Source organism: Lampetra fluviatilis, chromosome 62, assembly GCF_964198595.1.
Source record: "Lampetra fluviatilis chromosome 62, kcLamFluv1.1, whole genome shotgun sequence".
Taxonomy (NCBI): domain Eukaryota; kingdom Metazoa; phylum Chordata; class Hyperoartia; order Petromyzontiformes; family Petromyzontidae; genus Lampetra; species Lampetra fluviatilis.
Window position 1 is genome coordinate 522,522 of NC_136336.1, and position 18,691 is coordinate 541,212.

Below are 18,691 nucleotides of genomic sequence, written 5' to 3' on the forward strand. Positions count from 1 at the left end.
AAAACGAGTTCAAAGACAAAAATAAAATAAAAACCCTCGACTCACAGTATATATTTATTTAAAAGCTGAACACTGCGTTCCTTTGCTCTATCAAACGCGCAAAACGATTCGTGAACTCCGCCAATTGCCTTTTTTTTCTCTCGAGTACAATGCACATGATGAATGAGTACAAGCTGATCCGTGACACTCAAAGAGACGCGATGTTCCCCCCTATACTCATGCATTAATAGAGCAGAATTCGAAACACACAATTCCGTGTGGTGGACCCATTGAATAGAAATAACAACGCGATGTTCCTTCTTTGGGGCTCCGCACGCCCAGTGTTGGGACGCGTTATTAGTCCTGTCATCACAACTCCGCTGGGCGCTGATGAATTTTGCGCACGACGCCGACCAAAATAATAGAAGTGGAGAGCCATCTGGGTTTCGAGATGCTGGGCTCAGTGGTGGCGCCTCCAGAGGCCAGCCTCAGTGGTGGTGCCTCCAGAGGCCAGCCTCAGTGGTGGTGCCTCCAGAAGCCAGCCTCAGTGGTGGTGCCTCCAGAGGCCAGCCTCAGTGGTGGTGCCTCCAGAAGCCAGCCTCAGTGGTGGTGCCTCCAGAGGCCAGCCTCAGTGGTGGTGCCTCCAGAGGCCAGCCTCAGTGGTGGTACCTCCAGAGGCCAGCCTCAGTGGTGGTGCCTCCAGAGGCCAGCCTCACTGGTGGTGCCTCCAGAGGCCAGCCTCAGTTGTGGTACCTCCAGAGGCCAGCCTCACTGGTGGTGCCTCAAGAGGCCAGCCTCACTGGTGGTACCTCCAGAGGCCAGCCTCAGTGGTGGCACCTCCAGAGGCCAGCCTCACTGGTGGTGCCTCCAGAGGCCAGCCTCAGTGGTGGCGCCTCCAGAGGCCAGCCTCAGTGGTGACGCCTCCAGAGGCCAGCCTCAGTGGTGGTGCCTCCAGAGGCCAGCCTCAGTGGTGACACCTCCAGAGTCCAGCCTCAGTCGTGACACCTCCAGAGGCCAGCCTCAGTCGTGACACCTCCAGAGGCCAGCCTCAGTGGTGGTGCCTCCAGAGGCCAGCCTCAGTTGTGGTGCCTCCAGAGGCCAGCCTCAGTGGTGACGCCTCCAGAGGCCAGCCTCAGTGGTGGTGCCTCCAGAGGCCAGCCTCAGTGGTGACACCTCCAGAGGCCAGCCTCAGTCGTAACACCTCCAGAGGCCAGCCTCAGTCGTGACACCTCCAGAGGCCAGCCTCAGTGGTGGTGCCTCCAGAGGCCATCCTCAGTGGTGACACCTCCCGAGGCCAGCCTCAGTGGTGGTGCCTCCAGAGGCCAGCCTCAGTCGTGACACCTCCAGAGGCCAGCCTCAGTGGTGGCACCTCCAGAGGCCAGCCTCAGTGGTGGTGCCTCCAGAGGCCAGCCTCACTGGTGGCACCTCCAGACGCCACGTTCGCAATGTTCGCCCACGCTCCGTACAAAGAAGGCACCCGGCTGATTTTAACCATTTATGTTGCCTCCTCTCATATTTCAACCAACAACTTGCTTCTATTACATTCATACGAATTATATAACGATAATTTGTAGTCTCTTCTTCGCCCCACCCGCACCTCGGAATAGCACGGTTGGTTATATACGGTGCGAAAGCAGTTCAACATACGAACACAGTGCACCTTTCATTAGCACGGTTGGCGACGTATGGTGCGATAAAAGTTCAACATACGTACAGAGTGCACCTCCGATTAGCACGGTTGGCTACGTAGTGTGAAAGAAGTTCAACACACACACCACATCTCCGATTAGCAGTTGGCTACGTTCAGTGCGAAATAATTTCAACATATGATGGCATTTCGATTTAATGAATTGTCTTTGAATGAATTTCGATTTAAAGCTTTCGTGACTGTAGGGATTCATCTTCTTGGTTTTTCGGTAAAGTCACGTAGAAGGGAAATAATAAAATAATAAAAATAAAACATAATAAAATACAATTCTCACGACGTTTCGGCCACAACGCAAGCAGCCGTCCTCAGGTGAAGAACAGGGCTGTCGGAAAGACAGCATATGAATTAACACCACCAAGCTTGGCAGCGTATATTTAAGCTGGGTTAGAGTAGGAGGGCGCCTTGACAAAGGAATTTGCATATCAACTTGTTGATATGGAATTTGCATATCAGCTGTCTTTCCGACAGCCCTATTCTTCACCTGAGGACGGCTGCTTGCGTTGTGGCCGAAACGTCGTGAAAATTTTATTTGATTATGTTTAAGGCGCCCTCCTCCTCTAACCCAGCTTAAATATACGCTGCCAAGCTTGGTGGTGTTCATTCAGACGTTGTCTTTCCGACAGCCCTGTTCTTCACCTGAGGACGGCTGCTTGCGTTGTGGCCGAAACGTCGTGAGAATTGTATTTTATGATGTTTTATTTTTATTATTTTATTATTTCTTTGAATGAACTCGATGAGATGTGACTGATACAGGATCTGTATGGGGAACAGGAGCCCGCCATGGTGATGACGCCGCTTTTGTTCGTTGTTGCGACCTAGCAGGACGCCCCGGTTAATACGGCAGGCGCATCAACCACAAAAACATGCAGAGTCTGTTGCACAGCGAACGTTAAAGATCACGTCATTCGTCACGAGCAACGATGATTGTTATTGTACAGTCCGTTATCCTATAACGCGATAGCTGTGTGCCTAAAGAACACCACGTTATGGAAAATTTGCGTTATAATAATCACTGATTCAATGGGGGTAATGAAGGGGTTAGGGGGTAGTAGAAACACAACTTTCCTCTATTTTTTCTGCATTACCACGAATAGTGCGCAACGCGGATTCAGCAAGTCCCTGTGCGCGAACAATGTCATGTGTTCTTCGTTCCCTTCGTACCGCTTCATCTGAGTTCTTGTTCCAGAGCACCACTACCACAATGCTTCATAGTCCCTGCCACTCGCTGTAATTAAAATCAACAAAGTTGTATGCAAAGTGAGACAAATTACACTTGGTAAATCAGTCCTCAATAACGCGTGCGATGCGTCCGCGTTATAATAATAAATGTATAATATAGGGGTAAAGCACAGTCCGCGATAATGCATGAGATGCATAACACGTGCCAGCGGCATGGTCCACATTTGATACTTTACCTGACTGACAAGGACTCGTTTTGGGATCACGCACATGGCAACGTTGCACCTCCAGGCGCCTTCCTCAGTGGTGGTAGCCTTGTGGTGTGGGAGTGGTACAAATCGCTACGTGTACAACATGGTTAATTATTTCTAGATTTGAAGCTTTCGTGACTGCAAGGATTCATACTCTTAGTTCTTTCGGTAAAGTCACGTAGGTAAAAAATGAAATTAAAATTAAAATATTGTTTTGATGCAGCTAATCTGGCTGTGACGGTCCCACCTGATGACGGAGACTTGTGTTGCCTCCGAAACGTCGTGATTTTTATTGTTTTATTTTAATTTTAATTTCATTTTTTTACCTACGTGACTTTACCGAAATAACTAAGAGTATGGTTAATTATAATTACGATTTTGGTAAGCACAGGGAGTTTTCCATTGTTGTGCCTCCAGTAATTGAAGTCAGCACACTCTGTGGTCTTCTTTTGTTGTTGCTGCTGCTGCTGGAGTGATTAGACAATGAAGATTCCCCGTATAGCCTTTAACATGCTGTAGGAGCTGGTGCTGTTGGTGGGGAGCAGTGGCGTAGCGGTTAGCGTGCCGTGCTACAAACCCAGAAATCCGGGGGTTCGATTCCCACCCACGGGCCACCAACAGCAGTGACGATTATCTGAACCAGTCCAGGACCCCCCCCCCGGTCGATTCGGCCTCAAATGAGTACCTGGTGCGGTGTGTAGTAAACATCGCCACAGGGGGAGACAAAGGTGGCTGGGCATGGTGGTGCTGGCCACCCACCCCCTCGTTGTGCCACAGTGCCGACCTTCATCGCTGCTGCTGGCTCACAGCAGTGACTCGACGGCGTTACGGCCACCCACATCCCGTGTTCGACTAACTACAACTCACAGCGATCGCAAGCCACCCGTAGACCACAGCGAGCTTACGTCCGTGTCCATGATGGTCGATTCTTCGTCTACGCGACACACACAAAGTGCTTCGCCGCCTGGCAGTCCTCCATTTGTATGAAAAAAACCTGGCTGCGACTGCCTGCAGAGGCATGGTCTTGTGTTTGACGAGCACAACCGCGTCAGGGGAATTTCTGGCGCTGCCGAAGAATTCGTCGCTCGGCAGTGGCAATCCGCGGGAACGCCGAAGCGTCCTTTTGAGCGGCTGAAGCCATTAGGAGAAGCAGCAGCGGGCCGCTTGCCGCTCCCCCGCGTGATTGCGCACGGCAGGCAGAGCGGGGCGCCTGCCGTGTTTACGGGTTCGATGTGAGCAGTTTACACTTAGAACAGGAGGTGTGAAGATGTTCAAACACCAAATGGATACCTATTGCAAGGCATTATTTTCATATTGGCAAAAAGGTCCCGTAGATATAACTGCTCAACCTGAGCTATGAATGCTTTTATACTTGTGTAGCGACATATATTTGGTCACTAGAGCGTCGAGCGCGAGTCACTGACAAAGTGTAATTGTGTGTATGTGAGAGCCTCTCTCAAACACGAGTGTATGTTATGGCATGGAAGGGGGACTCTAGGGGGCAGGGTCCCGGTGGCTGTCAGGGAGAGACAGTCTAGGATGTGACAGTAGGGAGGAACCCGGGTGGGGACGTGACGAGAAGGATAGGTGGAGTGAGGTCCCAGAACCTTTTGGGAAGATCCCGGAGGGGGCGAGGTTGAGGAGGGAGAAAGGCCCTGCTCAATGGATACAAAGGGGATCCAGAGAGCCGAGGGGGGCTGTCTTCTGGGAATCAACCAGCGAACTACATTTCTTCGGTCTCCAGGCTTCTGGGCTTGTTAGTCTTGGACCAAGCAGTATGTTAACGGACCTGGTCTAGTTATATAGTTACCCGTGGTGGTCACCACTAGATGTTGTTGTAGGGTTAGGTAGTGGACCAGAGTACAGAGTTAGCTACGTTATACGTTAAGTAGTTGGCCCTGTACGGGCTGTGAAATAAACGTGTTGCCTCCAAGAACAAGTGTGCGTCTCAGTAAAACCACTACACTTGCATTGTCCTACCACCTGGTTACGAATACCAACAATATCATCACTGATTCGACATCTTTAATCGAACCAACCAAGCAGATTTCCTTAGAACCCTCTGCTGCAAGACGACCCAGATTTTATGGCTTACCAAAAATCCATAAAGAAGGTACAACATTCCGTCCTAACGTTTCCACCATTGACTCACCCACCTACAAACTGGCCCCAACCATTCACTGGTAAGACCACCTCAGCTGTACTTCACTCAGCTCATTTGGAATCTTTAATTAAGGACATCTCACTATCGCCAGGTAATTTGCTTGTCAGTTTCGATGCAGTCTCTTTGTTTACCAAAGTTCCTGTGCCTGACACCATTGCAATAATTTAATATTTGGTCCAACAAGAACTGAATGCTGATGTACCGGCCCTGGTTAGACACTGCCTCACCAATACTTTACCTGGAATGGAACATTCTACAAACAAGTTGAAGGTACCCCAATTGGTTCACCGTTATCTCCAGTTGCAGCCAATGTTTTCATGTAAAAATTTGAGACAGATGCCATCCAGGCATCCACCCTACGTCCTTTCTTGTCTAAGAGATACGTAGAGGACACGTTCGTCATCTGGCCACATGGCCTACCAGCTCTGGGCCAATTCTTCAACCACATAAATTCCATATACCTAGCCATCAAATTCACCATGGAGGTAGAAAAGGATGGCAAGTTACCATTCTTGGATGTTTTAATCGAAAAGAGACCAGATGGCTCAATGGGACACTGTCTACAGGAAAGCCTACCTAAAACCTGACTCCCACCACCAGCCATCCCAAAATAATTCCCTCATCAAAACTCTACACCATAGAGCTCGTTGTTTATCCGACCATCACCACCTAGCCAGTGAATTGGAACACGTACACCAAGCCCTCAAGATGAATGGATATTCAGACAACACAATCCGTACAGCTATCACCCCAACTGTTGGGAAAGAACCATCTGAGGACCCAATCAAAACCATCACTTTGCCATACATAGCAGTGGTTACCAAAAAGATTTCCAAAATCATGAGCAAACACAACATCCAGGTTCGATTCAACACAGTACATAAAATTCGTGAACTGATCCCATCTGTCAAGGATGTGATCATTGACATGCAATACCCCGGTGTCTACAAACTAAGCTGTGTCTGCGGCAGTAGTTACATTGGGGAAACTAAGCGACATGTCTTGGACCGTGTTTGTGAACATAAGGCAAATCTGAAACACGGTAGGATCAATACCTCAGTCGTGGCCGATCATTGCTTTAACTCTGTGGGCACACATGAAATTGATTTTTCCAAGACGAAGGTACTCTGCAAACACACTGGATATCAGCAAAGAATCGTTCATGACGCCATCCAGATATATAAACACAGACACAATTTCAACCGAGAAGATGGGTACAAACTGAGCAGTCATTGGAAGGACATTATTAACCAGTTTAAGTCATAACTGGCTGTGATGTTTTCATCCTACCTGCCGATGTTCGCAGTTATTTTCGACTCTCTGAGTTACATTACAAGTTTAAATGTATTTACATTAACAGGCTAAATATCTTACTAACACAGCCACCATTGCTCGTTTTCCTCGATGTGGTGGTGTTTTTCGTTTTTCTTACAGACATGCTAATCTCTCACAATACAGTGGCCACCTCCACAGCTTCATTGTCGTTGAGGTAGCTCAGCTCTCCGATCTTACAATTACATGGAAATGTAATCTCAAGCCCCCCCCCCACTTCGCTTATGACACTTGGGCTACGCCCATCTCAAACCATTATAACATCCTGCCTCAGCAGCTCTCCCGCTATATTTTTTCCTGCCTCAGTAGCTCTCCTGCTATATTATTTCACCTGATGACGATTGCTTGTGTTGCGATCAAAACGTCGTGATATATATTTGTATCTATGTGGTTTTACCGAAAGACCCAAAGAATATGAATTCCTGCAGTCACGAAAGCTTTAAGTCAAGACGAAACAAAAATCTTCCAGGAAAGGCCCACTGAGCTATGTAGTAACTCTTTCCCAGAAGCGACCTGGCTACAAATGATAGCTTAACGAAGTGGCTTATCCAACTTTACAGCAGGCGTCAGGATTGGGATCGAACTTACGACCTTCTGGAAACAAGGCGAGGTAGTTAACATCTCCTAGCCACTGCAGCGCTCATTTTTGTAGTTGTACACTCGTAGAATGACGCGCTCTAGAACGATAGCCCCCCAAATCCCAGCCAGCCTCCTCCCCCCCACCCTCGGGTGCTCCCCTTCCACTGCCGCGTGACCCCGTGCAGTCTCTGCACCCTGCTGGTAGAGGTGGGGGGGAGCATTCTGATTGGCCCGGCCAGCAAGTGGCCTGCAAGCTAATGGAAAGCATTATCCGGGTCGGTTGTTTGTCCAATTCCCTTATCCATTGTAGATGGGCTCGTGCACTTTAATCCTGTGGCACATGCCTGCGGCAACTTGACTGTATGTTGTATGTGTAATGACAATAGAGCTTGCATGCGGTGTAAGGGGACTCGTTGTCACGGAAGGTAATGACAGGGAAGTCAGCTTACGGTACGAATGCACTAGTGGCCATGGGAGGTCATGACAGGCGTATCAGTTGTGAGTGCGAAGGGTCTGGTGGGAATGTTCGAGAAATGAGCGTGGCTAGGTGACGGAAGATGACGGTAGAGTCTGCTTGTAGAGCGAGAGTCCAGAGTCAGTGAGAATGATCGAGAAGGGGGGCGTGGCCTCGTGTTTAGATATAAGGGAGATGCGTGGGAGACTCAGGGCTGTTGCAGTGGGATCTCCGCCATGATGTCAAGTGAACGTGTCTTCAATAAAGTGCCATCTCAAGAGAAGTGTGTCAAGTCGTCATTACATATGTATATTGTATATATGGTGTATGTATATTGTAAATATACAGTGAGGGAAAAAAGTATTTGATCCCCTGCTGATTTTGTACGTTTGCCCACTGACAAAGAAATGATAAGTCTATAATTTTAATGGTAGGTTTATTTGAACAGTGAGAGACAGAATAACAACAAAAAAAATCCAGAAAAACGCATGTCAAAAATGTTATAAATTGATTTGCATTTTAATGAGGGAAATAAGTATTTGACCCCCTCTCAATCAGAAAGATTTCTGGCTCCAAGGTGTCTTTTATACACGTGTAGTGGTGTTAACTACTCGCTGTTCGCAAACTGTGAGAGCAGATCATAAACAAGGTTTTCCCGCTCAATCAAACGGTCAGGGTCAAATGGGGTGAGGTAGGATCCAAATCCAGATTGGGAAGGACCAATCAGAGGGTCCCACAAGGTGGCCGGGGATTGGACAACCCGGCCACGAACAGGTATAAAAGCCAGAGCGCTGAGAGCTCTGGAGGAGTCTGCTACACGAAGACCCAAGACGGTCGAAGACGTCTAGGACCCTGGACCAAGCCCTCCAGCCCTTATCAGGGCTAGGGCTCAGAGTAACCAGCGGTCGGAGAGAGATCCCCTAGGTCCAGCCAGAGGACGCTGGGAGAGCAGGGAGATTAGATAGCCTGCAAGGTCCGGAGGCTTGTACCTTCTGAGGGTGAGGGGACCGTATACCCCTTAGTGTGATAGGGACTGTTTGTTAAGATAATAAACAGTGTGTGCTATAAAGAAGTCCAGAAGTCCGTCCTTACAACACTACATTGGCGTCAGAAAATGGAAACAAGACGAACGAACCGCACGCGAAGTCCGGACGACGCAAGCTCCAACTCACCCGTGGGTGCTGAGGGCGGCGCTGAAAACGCTGGCGTGCCGACAGCCGCCCCACCACCAGCGGTGCAGCCGATCGCCGCGAGCGACGGCATCCAGGCTGCTCACGCCCGTCTCGCCCAGCTACTGCATGCTGCAGCAGCCATCCTCGAGGAGATTACCTTGGGGGCTGCGGGCGGAGCGGAGCGGCCGACGGTGGACATTGCCACCATCACAAACCCGGAAGAAGTCGACTTTCCCGCCGATGGGTCACGTGGTTCCGCCGGAAGCGGAAGCCACGTGCATGCTGGGAACTTCAGCGGCCAATCACGGCACACCGCGTCATCAGAGCGCGACGCTGCCTCTGCAGGACCCTCCAGCAACGCCACGTCATCACGGCTGCGACGCCATACAGAAAATGTCGTGGATCAGCCGATCGCCGCGTTCGGGACCGAGTCCGACCTTGACGAAGACGACGACACAGCTGCTCTACAGCAACGCCTGCCCGTCTTCCGTGAATTCTCGTCCACAGGGGGCGACTGGGCGGCATTTGAGCGTCGCTTCCTCAGCCACCAGGAGAGGGTGGGCTGGTCAGATGCACAGGCTCTTCGTGCACTACCAGCCACCTTGGACGACGACTCTCTTGCTGCAATTATCTCCATTCCCAAGCGACAAAGAGCGACACTACAAGCGGCACTTCGGACCTCCTTCCGCCACACACCACCAGTTTTACGAGAGACGGTGCAAGCCAAGAGAATCGCCATTGGCATTCCACACCGCGCTACTCGCCATGGCAAGAGCGGCTTACCCCCGCATGGACGATGAGGCCATCGACGCTCTCGTCCTACAGAAGCTGCTGGAGATGGCGCGGGGACTGCGCTGTGTCATCCAAGCTGTGGATGATGAAGATATGTGCTCGCTGCGAGCTGCCCGGAGCATCCATGCCCACTTGATGCTCGACCGGGACGAGCCCATCACCGCATCGGCTACGACATCGGGGCCTGCCAACAGGGACGACGATCACTCTCCAGATCGGGTCTTCTCAACGTCCGGGGCGACAGGCCGGCGATCACTGGATCGCACCACACGCCGCGACGATCAGGAGCGGGGACGCAACTTCCCCCGCAGCGACGTGACGTGCTTCGACTGTGGCCGCCGAGGCCATGTCTCTTCCGACTGCCGTGCACCTCGTCGGCGCTCCTCCGGATCCCGAGACCGGGACTACAGGGCTTCCAGAGCACCGGGGCATAAACAGGCGAGTCGCGGCACCCCTCACGCTCGGCCCTCACTCACACCTTACACACCACAATGCTCCGTTGACTTTGCTCGGGATTCGGCGTATGACGCGCGGTGTTCGGGCGACTCTTCACGGCCACTCCGACCTGGGCAGTGGTCAGAGCTGGCCCATAGAGTGGTCGCAGCGACGGCGGGTTCCTCCGTGGTTGTTGGTTCCATCGAGGGTATAGAGTTTCGTGTGCTTGTCGATACCGGTGCACCTGCCACTATCATTTCCGATTTGATTTATAACATACTGCCGGTGCGATGTCGACCATTGCAAAAGGTCTCTGTTCCGTGTTTTGCTGCAAATGGAAGTTCTCTAGGAATTATAGGGCAAATTCGGGCGCAAATTGCAATTGGTGATATTAAATTGGCGGGTCCTGTTTTGGTCTCTTCATCCCTCGTGGTGCCGTGCCTCCTGGGAACTGATTTTCTTGCCAAAATGCCCATTAAAATCCTCATCGATCAAGGATGTATTGAACTCCCGTCGGGCCGCCGGATGGCATTTTTACCCGCAGCCACGAATTCATGGACGGCCAATGCCTCCGTGCAGGCTTTTGCGGCCTGCGCTGTATGCATTCCGCCAGGGGCACAAATGCTTGTACCCTTGCGGTTAAAGAAACCGCTCGCTCCCACCGCCTCGCTAAATGGCATTCTGTTGGGGCCCTCCAACACAGCAGTTAAGAACCTATCATTGGTGGCCGCACAGACTCTCGTAGCGAGTGACAGGGAGCCATTTTTACAAGTTTTAAATGTTGGTCTGTCCGAAACCGTCATTCCACAGGGGACAGTGCTCGCTCATGCGACAGTGGCGCCTCTGGGGACCGACGTTGTTGCACATGTATCTGACAGTCGGCAGCCTCGCCCTCCTCCTAAGTTAGATGAGGAATGGATTGACGCTCTTTGCGCGGATGCCGGCGATTTATCCGGGTCACAGCAGAGTAAATTGCGGGTTCTTTTGCGGGAATTCTCGGATGTGTTCAGCAAATCACAATTTGATATTGGCTGCACCAAGCTGCTGCGTCACCACATTGATACTGGTGACGCTGCCCCTATCCGCCAAAACCCGTTTCGGCTCAGCCCGGCGGAGAAACAGCATGTCAAATGGGCAGTTGACGACATGCTGGCAGCTGATATCATTTCTCCTTCAACCAGCCCCTGGGGTGCTCCGATAGTGCTGGTCAAAAAGCACGATGGCAGTCTTCGATTCTGTGTCGATTTTCGGCGCCTAAATAAAATTTCTGTGGCTGACGCCTATCCTCTTCCACGTATGGATGAGTCATTGGATGCTCTGGCAGGGGCGCGTTATTTTTCCACTTTGGACCTTCTGTCGGGGTTTTGGCAACTTCCCCTCGACAAAGCGTCAAAACCAAAGACTGCTTTTCGGACACCACAGGGCCTTTTCGAGTTTAATAGATTGCCCATGGGGCTCCACTCGGCCCCAGCGACCTTTCAGAGGCTCATGGAGCTGGTCCTCGCTGGGCTCCAGTAGGACTCATGTCTCATCTATCTTGACGACGTTATTGTCTTTGGCCGCACGTTCAACAAACACATTGAACGGTTGCGCGCTGTTTTCGAAAAGATGCGAGCTGCTAACCTCAAATTCAAACCGCAGAAGTGCCACCTTCTGCGTGAGTCTGTGCGCTATCTAGGCCACATAGTCAGCCGCTCAGGAATTTCCACAGACCCTGAAAAGACAAAATGTGTCAGCCAATGGCCTACCCCCACCTCTGCGGGGGATGTTCGCAGCTTTATCGGCTTCGCGTCGTATTACCGACGTTTTGTGGCTGGTTTCGCAATAATCGCCAAGCCACTGCATGCTCTTACGGCGAAAGGGGTCAAATTTCATTGGGGAGACACTGAACAGGTCGCATTTGACTCTTTGTGGAATGCTCTCGTACCAGCACCGCCTCTGGCTTACCCCGATTTTGAAAAACTATTTATTCTGGACACCGATGCCAGTAACACCGAGATCGGCGGGGTGCTGTCTCAAACCGTAAATGGCGTTGAGAGGGTCGTTGCCTATGGAAGCAGGGTCTTGTCCCCTGCAGAGCAACGCTATTGCGTGACCCGACGTGAGCTGTTGGCCATTGTTTACTTTATCCAGCAATACAAGCCATACCTGTACGGTCAACGGTTTACTGTTCGCTCCGATCACTCTGCATTGCAATACGCTTTGCGCGTTGACCAACCTTCCGGCCAGCTCTCCCGGTGGCTTGAAGTCCTCCAGGACTACAATTTCATGGTGATTTACCGTAAGGGTACACAGCACAATAATGCTGACGCGCTATCTCGCCTTCCGCCAGAAAAAAAATGCGCGTGCTTTACGGGTTCTGGCCGGTGCAAGCCGCAAATGGTACAGCCGGTTGTACCTCCTGAAACATTTTCTGCCGCGTTTCCCTCCGATTCTGTACCGGAAGCGGACCACGAAAGTCCGCCAGCGAGTGACGACTTGCTGGGGATAACGCTGGACGAATGGGGTCGGCACCAAATGAACGACACGTCATTGTTGCCTCTGCATCGGCGCGCATGTGATACGACCTCACGTTCGGGTAAATTGAACTCTTTTGCTATACGGCGCGGTCTGCTCATGCATTGGGATGCTGATTCCTGCCAGTACAAAATTGTGGTGCCATCGGCTTTGTGGTGTATGGCTGTGTGCGCGGCACACGAGCGATTGTCGCACCTGGGTGTGCACAAAACCATGGGGTTGCTAAGATTGCAATTTTACTGGCCGGGCATGCTTCGCGACGTGACTGATATTTTAATGGGCTGCACCCAATGTGCGCAACGAAAACCACCAGCAAAGCCGGCATGCCCACCACTGCAGCCCATCTCGGTATCCCGTGTGAACGAGCTGGTTGCTCCTGACATTTTGGGGCCTTTCCCTACTACGCCTCGTGGTAATAAGTACCTTTTGGTTGGGGTTGAGTATTTTACACGGTGGCCTATGGCCTGGGCCCTCCCCAACCAGTCGGCGGCGGCCGTTGTGGACGCCTTTGTTCAAGGCTATGTGTTGGACAAGGGCGCTCCAGAACGGCTGCTGACCGATCAGGGAAGAAATTTTTCAGGTACCCTGTTGAGCGAGGTATGCCGCTTGTTGGGTACTAAAAAGGTGCGCACTTCGCCCTATCACCCTCAAACTGATGGCATGGTGGAGCGCCTGCACAGGATGCTCACCTTTATGCTATGCCATCAGGTTGATGAATCCCACCAAGACTGGGACTTGCAGATTTCGGGGGTCCTCGCTGCTTACCGCATGGCGCCACATGCAGCGACAGGGTTCTCCCCGTTTTTCCTCATGTATGGCAGGGAGGCCATTCCCCCCGTTGACGTTCGGCTTCCACGGTCATCGAAGCTCGCTGATCATTTATGCTTCAATCTCCGGAAGCTGTCTGAGGCACGTGATGCGGCAATTGAAAATTCCGCCTCCCGCCAGCGGGCCAATTCGAGGTTGCAAGCCCTTCGCACGTCCGTGCATCAGTGGGCTCCAGGTGATAAGGCATGGCTTCATTGCCCCCAGGTGCCGATGTCTACATCGGCAAAGCTCCTTAAACCATGGCGAGGTCCAGTTGAGGTGGTCGAGATTGTGCGACCACAATGTATTAAAATCCGTTGGGGACGGCGTCGCTGGTTTGTGCACCCTTCTCGCTTGAAGCCATTTGTTGCTCAGCGCGGCTCTGCGTCAAACTCACAACACGAGGGCCGTGCGGGGGATGTGTCCGACGAGCCGGATGTCGCCCCGTTGGTACCTAATCCACAGCACAGACGTGTCATTCCTCCTGCAGATGATGCGGGACTGAGGGAGTCGTGCGAGCCACGAGTCTCTGCAGAAAGGCCTCTGGACCCACCCAACATTTTTGTCAGGCTGCCTGACCCGCCAGACATTTTCGCCAGGCTGCCTCACTCGCCTGCGCCTAGAGTCTCCGCAGAGAGACCTCCTCACCCACCCAACATGTTTGCCAGGCTGCCGGACCCGTCTGCACCAGGAGTCTCCACAGAGAGGCCCCCTGTCCCTACTGACATTTTTGCCAGGCTGCCTGACCAGCCTGCAGCCCGGAAGAGGGCACCCATCCCCTACGACGGGCCCGCAAAATATACACGGGCTAAATCGCGTCGGTTTTCATGATTGGCCATCGTTTTATTTTTTTAGCAGCTGAACGCTGCATGGTTTGTTGCATCGCGAATGTCGTTATTGGTGATTGTCTCTCACCGTGTACATATGTTGTGTTATTGGGGGGGTATTTATATTGGGGAACTTGTTGTTCTTGTTGTTCTTGTGGTTATTGTTGTTTTTTTTTGGCACACACATCGGTTCATTGATGGAAGGGTTTTCTCTTTGTAACAGCCGGGACGGCTGAGGCTTCCGAAGGGGGGAGTGATGTAGTGGTGTTAACTACTCGCTGTTCGCAAACTGTGAGAGCAGATCATAAACAAGGATTTCCCGCTCAATCAAACGGTCAGGGTCAAATGGGGTGAGGTAAGATCCAAATCCAGATTGGGAAGGACCAATCAGAGGGTCCCACAAGGTGCCCGGGGATTGGACAACCCGGCCACGAACAGGTATAAAAGCCAGAGTGCTGAGAGCTCTGGAGGAGTCTGCTACACGAAGACCCAAGACGGCCGAAGACGTCTAGGACCCTGGACCAAGCCCTCCAGCCCTTATCAGGGCTAGGGCTCAGAGTAACCAGTGGTCGGGGAGAGATCCCCTAGGTCCAGCCAGAGGACGCTGGGAGAGCAGGGAGATTAGATAGCCTGCAAGGTCCGGAGGCTTGTACCTTCTGAGGGTAACGGGTGAGGGGACCGTATACCCCTTAGTGTGATAGGGACTATGTGTTAAGATAATAAATAGTGTGTGCCATAAAGAAGTCCAGAAGTCCGTCCTTACAACACTACACAGGTAATGAGCTGAGATTAGGAGCACACTCTTAAAGGGAGTGCTTTGTTACCTGTATGAAAGACACCTGTTCACAGAAGAAATCAATCAGATTACAAACCCGCCACCATGGCCAAGACCAAAGAGCTCTCCAAGGGTGTCAGGGACAAGATTGTAGACCTACACAAGGCTGGAATGGGCTACAAGATCATCGCCAAGCAGCTTGGTGAGAAGGTGACAACAGTTGGTGCTATTATTCGCAAATGGAAGAAACACAAAAGAACTGTCAATCTCCCTCAGCCTGGGGCTCCATGAAAGATCTCTCCTCGTGGAGTTGCAATGATCATGAGAACGGTGAGGAATCAGCCCAGAACTACACGGGAGGATCTTGTCAATGATCTCAAGGCGGTTGGGACCATAGTCACCAAGACAACAGTTGGTACCACACTACGCCGTGAAGGACTGAAATGATGCAGTGCCCGCAAGGTCCCCCTGCTCAAGAAAGCACATATACATGCCCGTCTGAAGTTTTCCAATGAACATCTGAATGATTCAGAGGACAACTGGGTGAAAGTGTTGTGGTCAGATGAGACCAAAATGGAGCTCTTTGGCATCAACTCAACTCGCCGTGTGTGGAGGAGGAGGAATGCTGCATATGACCCCAAGAACACCATCCCCACCGTCAAACATGGAGGTGGAAACATTATGCTTTGGGGGTGTTTTTCTGATAAGGGGACAGGACAACTTCACCGCATCAAAGGGACGATGGACGGGGCCATGTACCGTCAAATCTTGGGTGAGAACCTCCTTCCCTCAGCCAGGGCATTGCACATGGGTCGTGGATGGGTATTCCAGCATGACAATTACCCAAAACACACAGCCAAGGCAACAAAGGAGTGGCTCAAGAAGAAGCACATTAAGGTCCTGGAGTGGCCTAGCCAGTCTCCAGACCTTAATCCCATATAATAAAATCGCAAATCTGTCTGTCTGTCTGTGTGTGTGTCTGTTTGTCTGTGTGTCGCCGGACCATACACAGTTTCATTGGACGGCGGTTGCCCCTGGCAACGGGTAGCGACGCATTCGCTGCGGGGTGGACGCCATTTTTAATTCCCGTTAAAAATATGCGCACGCATTAACACGCGACTCTGAGGTAAATTCATCAAAGTTTCACGTCCTCTTCACTCCCCCCCCACCACAATGTGTGCAATTACTATTATAGGGTCGGTAGATAATAAAATTATAGCGATTAGACAGTATTATTGTAGCGCGGGGGGGGGGGGGGGGTAACGGCCCCTGTACCCAGCCTCAGCCGGGTGGGCAATTTAGGCGAGGCCGGAGGCTCTGCACGGTACTAGGCCTCGACACCCCACCACACTATAGGCCGTACATATTACTGCACAGCGGCCCAGGAGATCGTGGCTGGGGGGGGGGGGGGGGCAGGGGTAGCAGCCCATCTGTGTATATATGCAAGGTTATTAAGAAATATATTTTTCACCCGGGCAACGCCGGGTACTTATGCTAGTCCCATATAAAATCTGTGGAGGGAACTGAAGGTTCGAGTTGCCAAACGTCAGCCTCGAAACCTTAATGACTTGGAGAAGGTCTGCAAAGAGGAGTGGGACAAAATCCCTCCTGAGATGTGTGCAAACCTGGTGGCCAACTACAAGAAACGTCTGATCTCTGTGATTGCCAACAAGGGTTTTGCCACTAAGTACTAAGTCATGTTTTGCAAAGGGGTCAAATACTTATTTCCCTCATTAAAATGCAAATCAATGTATAACATTTTTGACATGCGTTTTTCTGGATTTTTTTGTTGTTAATCTGTCTCTCACTGTTCAAATACACCTACCATTAAAATTATAGACTGATCATTTCTTTGTCAGTGGGCAAACGTACAAAATCAGCAGGGGATCAAATACTTTTTTCCTTCACTGTATATGTTGAACTTGTTTCGCACCGTACGTAACGAACCATGCTTATTGGAGGTGCAGGAGAAAGATCACAAACTAAACACAAACAGCAGTTGGAAAGAAATTAGTTTGTCAACCTAGATGATGATTTAAAAGTGCACAGCTCCAGTGACTTCCTAATATCGGAAGCAGGAGCGTTCCAAACGGCCACAGAAGTGCATCTGAAAGTGCTGCACAATGCAGTGAGCGTCTTTGCTTGGTTAGCCAAAAGCCGCTGTTGCGAGGATGACCAGAGTTCGCGTGATGGTTTTATGCAAGGTTTTGTGGTTCATTTATGTCAAGTGTTTTTCACTAATTTTCAGAGAGGGGCCACTTTTGGCAATAAGACATCATTAGTGTGAGGGCAGCCACATTTGAAACCATTGGGGGTTTGACAACAGCACGATGGTGATGGGGGGTGCTTTCACATTTGTGTATTTTCGGGGGCCGCACATCAGGGGCCACACTAAAGGCCACCAGGGGCTGCCAGTGGCCCACGGGCCTTGCACTGAAGAACAGTGGTTTATGGCAAGCACTTTGTGTTTGTAATGAGCGCAAACTTATAATAATGTATCGTTCAGCAAACCAGAAGCCAATGCAGCTCGGAGAGCACTGGATGGATACGGTCGGATCTTGCAGCTGTACCCATCACGACACTTCATCCAACATATTATTTTGTATTGTCATGAATTCCTCCACTACCCGAGAAGACTCACATTTACAACGCTCCATGCCAATGCATTGGTCACCTTCCAAATGGTGGCAGCCCCTCACCCGAGCGTCAAGGCACACATCTGCAAGGGCTGCGGAGCGCCCAGTATAGATGTGCTCCATGGCTAAATGTGGTTACACTCACTGGATTGATTCTGTCCGTGAATTTAAACTGCGTGTGTGTGTGTGGAGCCCATTGAGTGTTAATCCCCCTAGGTATGCGTGGGGTTTTCTCTCTCTGGGTACTCCTGCTTTCCTCCAGCATTTTAAACACGAACAACTCAGGAGAGGCGTGCCCTAGTAACTAGCCAGCATAATCGGCATACAAAAAGTCCAGTACTCACTCGTTACTCGCGACGAGGGATACATTTCAGAGATGCTCGTGAATAGAACATTTCGCAGATAATGATATAGGCCGATGAAAACCTGCTTTTTTAAAACGAATTACCTAAATTATAATACCTAAATGAACTATTATATACATGATAATTAAAAAAATGGTTATAATAAACAAATTCAATACAAATACATATTAAAGTATTAAATAATAGTAAAAAAAATACTTACTTTAAATTATGATATCTCATTACTTTATCTGATCACTTTCTCACATCAAGTTATTTCTCATTATGTTGTTTCTCATCACTTTATCTCCTTCTCTCTATCTCAATGCAGTAGTCATGTACAGTTCTAGATGCGATTCGCAGATAGCCAAAATCGCCGATATAGCAAGTCTCATCTCCGTCTGCCTCTCATCTCCGTCTCGTCTAATCTCGGTCTCAACTCTCACTAATCGGGTCTCCATCTCCGTCTCATCTAGTCTGCACCTCTGTCTTGTCTCCGTTTCATCTCCATTTCGTCCAGTCTCCGTCCGGTCTAGTCTCCATCTCCGTCTCATGTCCATCTCATCTCCTCTTCGTCTCGTCTCCATCTCCGTCTCCATCTTATCTCCATCTCGTCTCGTCTCGTTTCCGTCTACGTCTCATTTCGTCTCGTCTCCATCGCGTCTAGTCTCCATCTCTGTCTCGTCTCTGTCTCATCTCCGTCTCGTCTTGTCTCCATCTCGTCTTAGTCTCGTCTCGTT

At 50.6% G+C, this 18,691-nt stretch overlaps 1 protein-coding gene across 2 annotated transcripts in view; it reads right to left on the reverse strand.

Moving 5' to 3' along the window:
- The window catches only part of LOC144951349 (uncharacterized), a 201,748-nt gene that overhangs the window by 91,046 nt on the left and 92,011 nt on the right, over positions 1-18,691 (reverse strand). The window lies entirely within an intron of this gene.